The sequence below is a fragment of the Austrofundulus limnaeus genome, unplaced genomic scaffold (genome assembly GCF_001266775.1).
Source record: "Austrofundulus limnaeus strain Quisiro unplaced genomic scaffold, Austrofundulus_limnaeus-1.0 Scaffold44, whole genome shotgun sequence".
In the NCBI taxonomy this organism is placed as follows: domain Eukaryota; kingdom Metazoa; phylum Chordata; class Actinopteri; order Cyprinodontiformes; family Rivulidae; genus Austrofundulus; species Austrofundulus limnaeus.
Window position 1 is genome coordinate 395,521 of NW_013952446.1, and position 11,822 is coordinate 407,342.

Here is an 11,822-nt window from a genome sequence, read left to right on the forward strand (position 1 = left end):
ATTATTTAGGCAGCATGACTGAAAGACTAGGTGTTGTTTTGGTCCAGGGTATAAGATTATGGAATAAACTGGAAGATGTCATGAAAAATGCCAGAGCAATGAGTATATTTAAGACAACGATAAAGAATAATTTGCTGGAGAAATATGTAAATGTATGAATTGTTGTCCAAGGAGTTAAACATTTGTTATTTATTTTTTTTATAAACTAAAGACTATTTTTGATTGAATTTATTTATTTGAGAAAAAGGGGCAGATAAAATAAGATTTTATCTTCTTCTGCTACCTTTCATTTAATTTATGATCTGTATTTTTGTTTTATGTTGAAATTATGGTGTAGTTTTTTTTAAAGAAATTAATAAACTAACTGAACTGAACATTTGAAACAGTCATCAGATTATATGGATTATGTTTTTATAGTCCAGAATATTGTTGTATTTATCTGTTTATTCTGTAAAACAGAGTGTCAGGTGTTTGAACTTCTGGCAGCTCCTTGAAAGTTAATCTGTGTTGTTGTTGTTCTTCTTCTTCTTCTTTATTTATTTATGTTTGTTTGTTTGTTTGTTTGCTTGCTTGCTTGCTTGCTTGTTTGTTTGTTTGTTTGTTTGTTTGTTTGTTTGTTTGTTTGTTTGTTTGTTTGTTTGTTTGTTTGTTTGTTTTTTGCATTGGAGACTGGAATCTCAAAGAGACAAAATGGAAACCATCAGGTTGTAGAAACATTTAAACAAAATCCTTATTCATTTGTTGCAAATTGGCTCAATGAAGTCCTGGCCACATAATGGCCACTGATGGAAATTTTTGGCAGCCATCTTGTCAAGACCTGGATGCATCACTATATATATTAGTCCGTCATCATCTCTGCCAGTCCCAATTTCTTCACATAATCTACTTTATGACAGCCACCACTAAAGACAAAAGTGGTCTACCTGTGTTTGTGTGAATGGTTGTCTGTTGTGTTAGCAAATTATTCCATGAACAATTAACTGATTTTCTTTCAGCTGTTGAACTCATTCACAGCAATCAGTTGGTGCTTTTTTCAACTAGGCAAGCAATTCGGGTTAGTCAAATTTTATGAACATTGAGCAGAAATATGTTGAATTTGAGCCATGTTGGTAATAGTTCTACAAACTCAACTGTTAATGTAGGGTGAGGCCGCTGTGAGCAGGGTTTGAACCTGCGCGGGGAATCCCCATTGGATTTCGAATCCAACGCCTTAACCACTCGGCCATCACAGCTTGCAATATGAGCACAACATATGAACATATATTTCCTGAACCACCGAATACTCTCAGAAAACAGTCATAGGATTAATGCATATTAATGCATGAGAATTGTGCAAGACATATTTTATAAGGTTTGACCAAAAGGGCGGTACATTTGTACCGGGCGATATGCATTCCCTCTAATGCTGCTGTAGGCCTTTAACTATTGTGTGGTTGTTCTTGTTCATAATCAAGACATTAAATGTGTTGGTGATGCAGAGCCTGATAAACTGAGACATCCCCACTGATCAGAGTGGAACACTACACGGTGGGAAGTTTCAGTCTGTGTCGCAACAGTACGCACTTGAAAATGACATTTCTAACGTCAAAAACAGAATAAAAATATGGAAGGTTAACAACACTTCTCTTGCCATCATGTTTCATGTTGAAAATGCTGTTCTTTCTGATTCAGGCTTTTACACACTATGTGCTTATCTGACTGGCTATGATGCTCGTTCACCTTTCTAGCTATCAGTTCAAGTCCCAATGTTATCTCCAAGTTTTCTCCTGTTTTCAGGTCCGTAGACCCTGGTTTTCCTGAAGGGGCTGACTATTACCCTCCTGCTTTTGCTGGTATGGCGTCTAAGGGTCAAGATGGCAATCTTTGGTGGAACACAGTCAGGTCTATCCTGCATACTGCTGGCTTAAACACTTCCTGTTATGCCTGTACTTTGTTTCCACATGATGCAAGTACTGTATGTCTCTTCCTGTTAGACCTCATCCTTTGAACTCAACTGAATTCTTGTGTGCTCAGATGGTGATGACTCCTCCTTTCTTAAAGGGGTCCAACGGCTGGACTTTTGCCAGAACAAACCTCCCAGCACCTTGTGAACATATGTCTCATGTTGCCATCAGAGCCATAAATAGCAGTTTTCTACACACTGACGAATCTTCTTTATTTGAACCAGTAGGTGCTGTTCATTCTTTCTACAGCTCCATGTGTCATCCGTTTTGTGTTCATAGAGCACGGAGCCCTGATAGACTTTTTCTTGACGAGACAGAAGGCTGCCTTCACACTGTTGACAGTACCTGTGCTCCGCCCCCTTTTGGCATCTCCTCCTGCCTCATTCACCGTGTGCCTTCTAGGATTAAGTCCCAAAAACTTTCTCCGACATTTGCTGTTCAGGCATATCTTTTAGCCTGGTCTAATGACCTGGGAGCAGGATGTCCTCAGGATTATGTCTGGTCATGTGGAAGACACTATTACCAAGTTATTACACCTAACTGGTCAGATGTCTCCTGCAATCACAGTGCTAGATCAGCTTATTTACTCCACTCATCACTATCCTCAGTTTGTGCCCTCATTTCATGATGATCTTTGGTTGAAAAGGTCGATCATGGTTTCTACAGGCGAGAAAGTAGCAGGTGGCATTTTTCCTTGGTGGGGTACATTTAATTTAGGTTTTAAGTTAGATTCTTTGCACACTCGTCTGGAGAACTTAACTGCTTTTGTTGAGGAAGGTTTTTCTGCACTTTTTCAGTATTTAGCTCACTTTTGGGGTGTTAAAATTTTTCCACTAACATCTTATTTTTATGTAGCTCACTGCTCTCATTCAGCTAATTTTTTTAATGGTAAATAATATATTTAAATATTAAATCCTAATTCTAAATGTTTAGCGCTCCGATGCCGTTAAAGCTTCTCTAAAAGACAGCAAACTTGCAGTTATTATGAACACATTTTGAATTTCGATTTTAAATGCCATCTTCAGCAGCGTTAGCAGCGGCTAGTGGTCGCAGAATGATGACATCAAGCTCATTATCTGATTCTAACTTCTGCTGCTTCTGACACTGCTAAAGATAACATTTAATCTAAAAATATGGTGCATGCGCAAGCTTTCTCAGAGCGCAGCGCAGCCTGGGAACATGTTTGTCGTATGGATAAATGGATGAAACGCCTGATTGCATAGGTTACAGGCTGCAGTTTGCAACTACGCCTCCCTGTTTCTGCGGGATCCTGGAGACCTGTCTGCCTTCCCTCCAGCAGGATCTTGCCCTTCCGGCAGAGCTACAGGAGCTCTTGACCAAGGAAAGGATTTCCAAGGTTCCCAGTGGGGAGGAATACGAGGGTTTTTATTCCCGGTATTTCCTTGTCCCAAAGAAATCAGGAGCAATGAGTCCGATCTTGAATCTCTCTCTCTTTAACAAGTAGTGAAAAGACCTTTCTCATGTTGACAACAAACAGATGCTCCAATGTGTCCAGGAAGCTGACTGGTTCACATCGATCGACCTGAAGGACACATATTTTCATGTCCCGATCATTCACAGAAAATGTCTGCGTTTTTTCCTTTCAAGGGATTCGGTACCAGTACAACCGTCTTCCATTCGGTTATGCACTGGCACCCTGCACCTTTTCCAGGTGTGTGGAAACAGCTCTGCAGCCCTTGCGCTCAGCAGGACTGAGGATACTGTCTTATCTGGACTACTTGCTCCTGCTAGCACCGTGGGAACTCCTCTCACGAGAACGGCAGCCGGGTCTGACATCGGGGTAGACTGCATCAAAAGACCCGACAGAAAGAATAGGAATAGCAATCATTATACCAGAATTTCACATAAAACAAGCTAAACAAATCACAAACGGACTGTCAGTATACAGAGAAATGTTAGCAATACTATTAGCAGTACAGTCAGTAACTGTGTAAACTGGAAACTGTCAATATTGTTGAATAACAGAAACAATAGAACTTGTAATATAAATATGTAAAAGATATGAAGGAAGAGACATGATGGAGGAATTCAGAATGATTAAAGAAACATTTAACTTACTATGGAAATTTTCAGGAAGCAAAGCATTCACATTTTAATTAGATTCTTCAAGAAAACATTAACTAGACATGTTTTTTTTTATGATGTAAAAACAAGTGTGCATTGCCACGTAGCATGTCATTGCAGTATGGCTTTGCCTGCAGCATTGGACTTGCAGAATGAACTTTGACCAAGTTCAAATGTGTTTTCTATACAGCTTGTGCCTGTCAAGTTAGCAGGTGTTCAGAATTAAGGTAATTGTGTGACAATATGAAGTTTGAAGAAATTTTTTCTTAAAGTCGCATTAGCCGGGTTTTGAATCCTGTTCTCTCACATGAAAGTCCATGACATAGACCATTAGACCAACAGAGTTGTGACAGAAGGTGGTGGCAGGGGTTGGTTTGTATGTGTGCAGAAAGAGGCCACATTGCCAATATAATTATTGACACTAAACTGCATAATATTACAACAATAGAGCAGCATTAAGACAAAATTATTGTAAAACATCAAAATACAATCATATTAGTGTTGTAAACACTGAACTATTGAGTATAAATATTAAAAAACTATAATGCAGTACCAAGTTGAGTGTAGCTGGGGGCAGTATTGGACCATTACAAGGCCCCATTGACTACCATTATTTGAATTTGGAATAAAGTTTAAACAGTAATATTTCAAAAACTATAAGTGGTACAGGTACCAAAAGGCATAGCAATCATTTGGCACAGGACCTTTACAGATAGAAATTACAATGGCAGCTGTAGGACAAAGTATGCAGGAGGAGTAGCTCTAATGTGTTTTCTATACCAGCTTGTGCCTGTCACGTCAGCAGGTCTTTGTAATTAAGGTAATTGTGTGATATTATGAAGTTTGCAGAGATTTTTGTTAAAGTAGCAGTAGCTGGATTTAAACCCTGATCTCCCACATGAAAGCCCACAGTGCTCATCATGAGACTATAGGCGATGTGGCAGAGGACAATCCCAGGGATTGGATTGTATGTATACAGAAAAAGTTTACCTTACCAATGCAATTATTGACACTTAAGTGCAATATGTTATAACAATAGAGCAGTATTAAGACAATATTATAGTAAAACATCAAAATACAATCATATTAATATTGTAATCACTGAACTACTGAGTTTAAATATTGTGAAACTAATGTATGGTGCAGTACCATACTGTGTAGATGCAGCAGGGGGCAGTATTGGACCAATGCAAGGCTCCATTGACTGTCATTATAATTTATTAAACATAAATATTTCAAAAACTAAAGTTTTACAGGCACCAAAAGGCATAGTCATCATTTGGCACAGGGGCATTACAGATATAAATTACAATGGCAGCTCTAGGACAAAGTATGCAGGAGGAGAAGCATGGCAAAGTTGAGATTACTTGGATGGGAAACGAATCACAATAGTGTGCATTGCATTGGCAATGCACACAGATTAAGAGAATATGATGATAGATACATTTTTTATTAATTAAGTATGGAAAAGAATTAAACGAATACCAGTCATTGAAAATGTCATCATCTGTTACAGGGTTCATTACGATGTGATGAAGCACCGGAGATTCCTGTGAACTTGTTCTGCTGTAAAACAGGCTCAAACTACAGTCGGATCAACCACGAATAACCCTGTTTGTTCCTGAACAACCCTTCTTCCACCTTAGATTATGTGTGTGTGTGTGTGTGTGTTGGGTGAATTTATGTTTCCCAGAGTCCTGCTGGATAAAAATCCACAGAGCTGGTGCATCTTTTCCTACTTCCTGTCAGTCATTCTGGGAGGCAGGAGAGCATTGAGGGAGGCATCCCGTAATACAAATATGGCAGCAACGGTGGAAATGCAGAAGTGGCAGGATGGGAACTGCTGCCAGACACATTACAAGGAGCTCTAATGAGGGAGCTCACACTCTCACCCCGCCTCACACGTCCCCGCCCGCCACCGAGGAGGAACGCGAGGCGGGAATTAATTGTGAGGGCGACGGTGGCGAGGCGAGCTGAGGAGCAGGTCATTACTGCACGCCGCGGGCAGAGAACGGAACGCCACACACTACAAGCACAATTCCCATGATCCCGCAGGAGGGGGATATATAGCACCACGGTGTGTGTGTGCATGTGTGTGAAGGGGACAGGGGGGAAACATCCTGCATATGGAGACAGGCAGGTTCTTCTTTGTTGTAAACCATAAAATAAAATGTACTTCTTAATGGTTGATATGTAACACATATCTTATTCTGAATGTTTTATTTGCTGTATGACTTGCCCCCCTTTACAGCTCATTATAATTGGTAACAGTGCCAAATGAACATATGCAAATGAAAAAAAAGTAAGGAAAACAAAAAGTGACAAAGGTACTGTCCTGCAAGTCTGATTAAAAGAAAAGATGAGAAAGAGGAATAAAATGTCTTCGTGTGTCTCGTCTTTGCCACGTCTTGGGGGTAATAATCACATTCTGTGCCCTTCCAGTGGCTCTTTATCATATTTCTCTTTGTGTGAATTGTCACCATCATCCAACCTGTGACTTCAGGCTCACAGCGTTGGACACACTGCCCTCTAGTGGATGTTTGATGTTTAGAAGTCATGTCCATCCACAATCCCATCCCAGCCGCAGACAAAGGAAACTCAAGACATTTCAGGAAATTTCACAAATTCTGTCCATACAGATTGAAAATCTCTCTCTACAGGTGAATGATGATTATAATGATGACATTCTTCTACTATAACTGCTGTGTCTTTATTGTCTTCTTTTGTCCATGTGAAAGAGCCAGAAAAATATGTCTCATTATGATTGGAAAGTAGAATAAATTGCAACTTTAAAAAAAATTGTCCAATCACCTTCATCTATTTTTATCCCCCTTTTTTTAGTCAAATTTCACAGTAAAAACTTTAATGACTTTTGGGTAATTCTCATAAAACGTGGTAAAAAAAAAAGCGTTTAGATTGGAAAAAAAACTGCTGTCAATTTAATAATCGACAGAGAGGAAATTGGACTTCATTTGGGAATATGGAATACATATCATCTAAACATGGCACAAAAAGTAAGTAAATCTGTGTTTGGTAGATCATTTCTTTGTTATAACATGCTTTTTGGGAATAAATCTTATATCGAGTAACTGATTGACAGCCTAATACCAGAAACACACAACAAGAGTCAATAACAACAGCAAAATAAGCTGTTTGAAAGAGATTTGCCAAATTTTTTTCATGTAGGCAACCCATTTATACTCAGCTCTGCTCATCCCACAAATGCATGTTCCTTACAAATGTGGCATCATTTAAAAGGGATGTTAACAGACTTTCCAATGGTATAAGATTTATTGCCAAGAAGCAATTTTACAACAACAAAATAATTAGCTAAACATACATTTGCACACTTTGTGCTAGGTTTGGATCAAATGTAATTGTGTCCCTTTAAACCTAACCTGAATCTCAGGTGGGATTCAAGCTGCGAACCATTGACATTTTTACTTCAAATGTCAACCGCCAGGACACACAATCCATTTTAGTTACTCTTTTTGAAAGAACAACTCAAATTCAAATTTTGACAAAAATGTTCTCTTCAAGCACAAGAAAATAGACCCAGCAAATCAACTGAATTGAATGTTTTTCAATGAGGCAAATTTATTTTTATTTATTTATTTATTTATTTATTATTCGGATCCGAAAAGATTTCAAACTGATTTTCCACCAAAATGACTGTACTTTGTCCTTTTTTGTCTTTCCTATAATACTGTGATGGACTTGCAGCCTGTCTAGGATTTATCTTATGGAGACAAGCCGACACCAGCTCCTCATGGCTCAGAAACGAGAAGCAGCAGGTCAAGTAAACAGATGGATGGATAATATGTGTTTATCTTGTTAAGAATTTCAACCTGACAATTGTGACCTCACATGTCAAAGATTTTGGACACCACTGCCTTACCGTGTTGCGGTTTGCATGTGCATGCATGACTTTTCTCCTGATTTTGCCCTAAAAACCTATGAGTCGGGCTATGGGGATTCTAAATTGGCCCTAAATGTGAATGTGTTGGTGCATGTTTGTTTGTCTTGTGTGTTGACCCTGAGATAGACATCAGACCTGTCGACTGCAGGATCCTGAACAGGATAAATAGAAAATGAGTGGGCAAGAGAAGGCCCTAAAACCAGCATTATTCTGGAGATTGTCCAGAAATATCTTCCACAGCACAGAATCTGATAATATATCCATGTTTGCTCTCGTTAGCCTGTTTGTGAGTATGATGGGAGGAGTTTGTGTCATGGCCGACTGCATGATTTAACCTCCTCATACATTAAACATCTGCCTGTTTTTGCAGCAGACAGTTGAAACTATAGGTGAGGTGGTCCGCACTGCTGCTTCACAACAAAGGTTTTGTTTCAATTTTCAATCGAGGTCCTTATGTACGTTTTATTTCAATCAAAAAAATATTGGGCCAACTTGTTTGTATCTTTTTTATTTGCCCTGGATTAGTGATGAACTTGTGAACAGGAAGCAACCGGCTCTATGACAGCTCAGCACCCACAATGAACAGGATGCAGAAACAGAAAATAAATGAAACATTCATTGTGTCAATAACTGTTCAATGATTGCACAACTCTAATGGAGAACAGTTTGTTTTGTGACACCCGTTTGTGGCCATGCAGGAGGAAGTTGAAGCAGAAATTCAGCAGGTGGGAGGATTACTTCATGTCTGTGCTTTCTGTTAGAGGACATATCAGCTGCTGCCGGTGCACAGATAAGCCATGGAGAGACAGTTGCTGCTGTGGGACAGTTGGTCAACAGGCTGGCTGCGCTTGATTCCAGCCTGACAGATATGTTGAACAAGTGCAAAGCAGGTTAACAATCACAAAAGTGTCTCTGAAGCACTCCTGCCTGTTTACGAAAACAGTAAAACTACCAACTGTTATTAAACCTGGAAAAAAATACAATTACATCATTCAAGTCATAGCCAGTTTCAACAAAGCAGATTATGTTACTGACCTCTACAAGGAGGAATATCATAAAGTACATTTTCAGTTTTAATAAAACTTTCTAAGAAATCTGTGAAGAACGTCCATTTTAAATGACTGTGAGTATCGTATCATATCATATCATATCATATCATATCATATCATATCATATATCATTTTTACACCGAAAGATGGAGCAATAATATTTTTAACAATTTATTTGTGTGTGTTGCTTAATTTATACTGTTAGCAAAATATCTCATGATGTCACTGATAGTCATGCAAATATTCATGCATTTTAAACTTTTACTCAAAAATAACTAGCTTCAAGTCCATTTCTGATTTTTAAAATGGACAAAACTAAATCAATCACCTTTTCTTTTCATAAAAACAGGCTTTAAAATACAAAAAACACTTTGATGCACTTTGAAGCCACTTTTGTAACATTAATTTTCTTTCCAACGCCTTTTAATACTGTTACAGAAATTATTTCATGAGGGGAAAGAGGTAAGTTTAAAAATAATTTAGATAAATAATTAGCATCTTTTTTTCTCTATATTACTATGAATCAGTAGTTTATAGTAACACTCGTTCAGGTAGATTAATCAGAAATATAAAGGTGCATTCACTGACTAACTGTCAAGAAAGATGTGATTGTTTTATTTAGAGTCATCTTGGACCAAACCTCTCCAGGACACATCCCCGGCATGCTCTGTCAATTTCAAACGCTTCAAACCTTCATCAAAATATACATTTTAATATTTTTATTTGTTTGAAAAACATTTAAAACTACAAATTCCGTGATTGCTCTCAAACGTAACACTAAAACTACGCCCCCCTCTCTCCGGCTCTACGAAAGGCCATGTTGCAGCGTTTTGACCAAATCTGTAAAATTAGAGAGAGCAAAATGTATTATTTCGAAATTATGACCCATATTTTTGTATTAATGTGAAACATGTTCATTCTAAATGCCTTTAAGAAGACACAGCACCTTTGTAAAGCTCCAAACAATCAAAGTTTCTTGCTGTACGAGGAGAGACAGCTGAGTGAAAGGTAACACAGGTGCTCATATTGACTCAGTGCTAATGGATAATCTGTTTAAAGAGTGTGTTGAATCGTTATTTATGTTTTAAACTATGTGAATGTGACAGATTTCAGTGAACTCATTAATAAGTTGAATTAGTTTCACCTGTTCTATTGAACTACCTGGGGAGCTCATGGGAAATTGCATAATGTGGGGTGAGCACAAGTTTAATGTGTATAAATAAATACCTGTTCAGTTTCTGGTCAGGATAGCATGTGAGGCTTTGCACCGTTCATTTTCAAATTCGTCTTTACTTCCCATAACAACCAGAAGTAAGTGTGTGTGTATATATTACTCAAAGCTATATTTTCTTGTAAACCCCCATTTCCATGGGCTACTTTCACAAGTTAAAGCTCAGTTTACATAATTGAACTACATAACTTTGTTACAAAAGACTTTGTCAGTTTTACAGAAATTTAGCTAAATCTTGATACTAAGAACTGACAGTCATTCCCAGCACATATTCTGCGCTCTATTAAGTGACATATTTGATCATTTCTCTTAGACACATCATCTCTGGGTTAGCCAGATATTTCATAAACTATTTCACAGATAGGTGACAGTAAATAAGATGGCTGCCACACCTACCGGTAACTAAATTTAGTCAGCACAGATATGGCTATGACTGTCAATTTTGCATGAGTTAAAATTGGTGCAGTGGTGGCTGAGTTGGTGATTGAATTCTTACAGCATCACATGAGGATTTGTTTGGCCAAAACGGTTAAAACTATTGTTCATAACAAGATGATTCCAATTTAAAGCATAACGTTGGTGTCTAATATTAGTTGGTAATCACTGGATTGTCTAGCCAATATTTTAAAGTATACTTGGGTAATATACTGAACTGTCATTATTATGTACAACAGTAATTTATCGGCGCCAGTGTCCTTAATTTTGAGAGATCAGAGATCTGCCGAACCTTAGATAAGATGGGCAAAAAAGATCAGCATTTCTACCTCCACAAAGATTTGTAAATCAGCCTCTGTCCTCTTTTGCTCTGCTGTGAGCACTATTTAATGTCCAGTTAAAACAAATTTGTTTTGTTTCAAGCGTTTTTAGTGTGTTTCAATAAAATAACATTGGAGCATTGAAGTTGTATTGTGACCTTATAACAACCTGACAGTGTCAGCTATTAAAAAAATCGATATTGGCAGGTCGGTGCACCTATATAACAACACGTAAACAAAATGCACGTTGCTTGGTAGATATGGATGAAAACTGCTTTGAGTTCTCACCAAGATTTAAAAAGCGCTAAATAAATGCAGTTAATATTAGACAGCCAAGACAGGTAAAGCGTAAAGCAAGATGTTATTGAAAAATTGTACAATTAATACACAAATATATGTAAATAAGCAATAATCGTTTTATGAATGTGAAAGCTATGGAAATGGTTTCAACCGCTGCCACTGGTGCTGAGAAGAGGAAACTTTTCCTTTTACTTCATAACATACTGACGCTGCTATCTTACTATGCCCCTGACAGTGTGATGGATCCTGGCTGCTACAGCACTGGGACAGTTGGCAGGCAGGTGGGGGGTGCAGATCCAGGAGCCACCTGATGGAGGATGGATGGTGAATTGTGACGTTGTTTAGACAGCTTGAGGACCTTCCGAGGCTGCTGTTGTGTGACATGACATTAACAGTAACAAATGTTAAGTGCCAGCTGTCTGCACACGGAGTGACTGCATCTCAGTTTTTGTTCTTTTTAGGAGACACAAGTCACATCTGTGGTGGAGGGAACAACTGTATGCCACATGCTGCTGCCAGTGCAAAACAACCCCCCCCCCC

At 38.3% G+C, this 11,822-nt stretch overlaps 1 non-coding gene across 1 annotated transcript; it reads right to left on the minus strand.

Moving 5' to 3' along the window:
* Positions 1–1,150: 1,150 nt before the first annotated feature.
* On the minus strand, positions 1,151–1,232 carry trnas-cga (transfer RNA serine (anticodon CGA)). Its single transcript has one exon. It is a non-coding gene; the product is annotated as a tRNA-Ser (tRNA).
* Between the last annotated feature and the right edge of the window lie 10,590 nt (positions 1,233–11,822).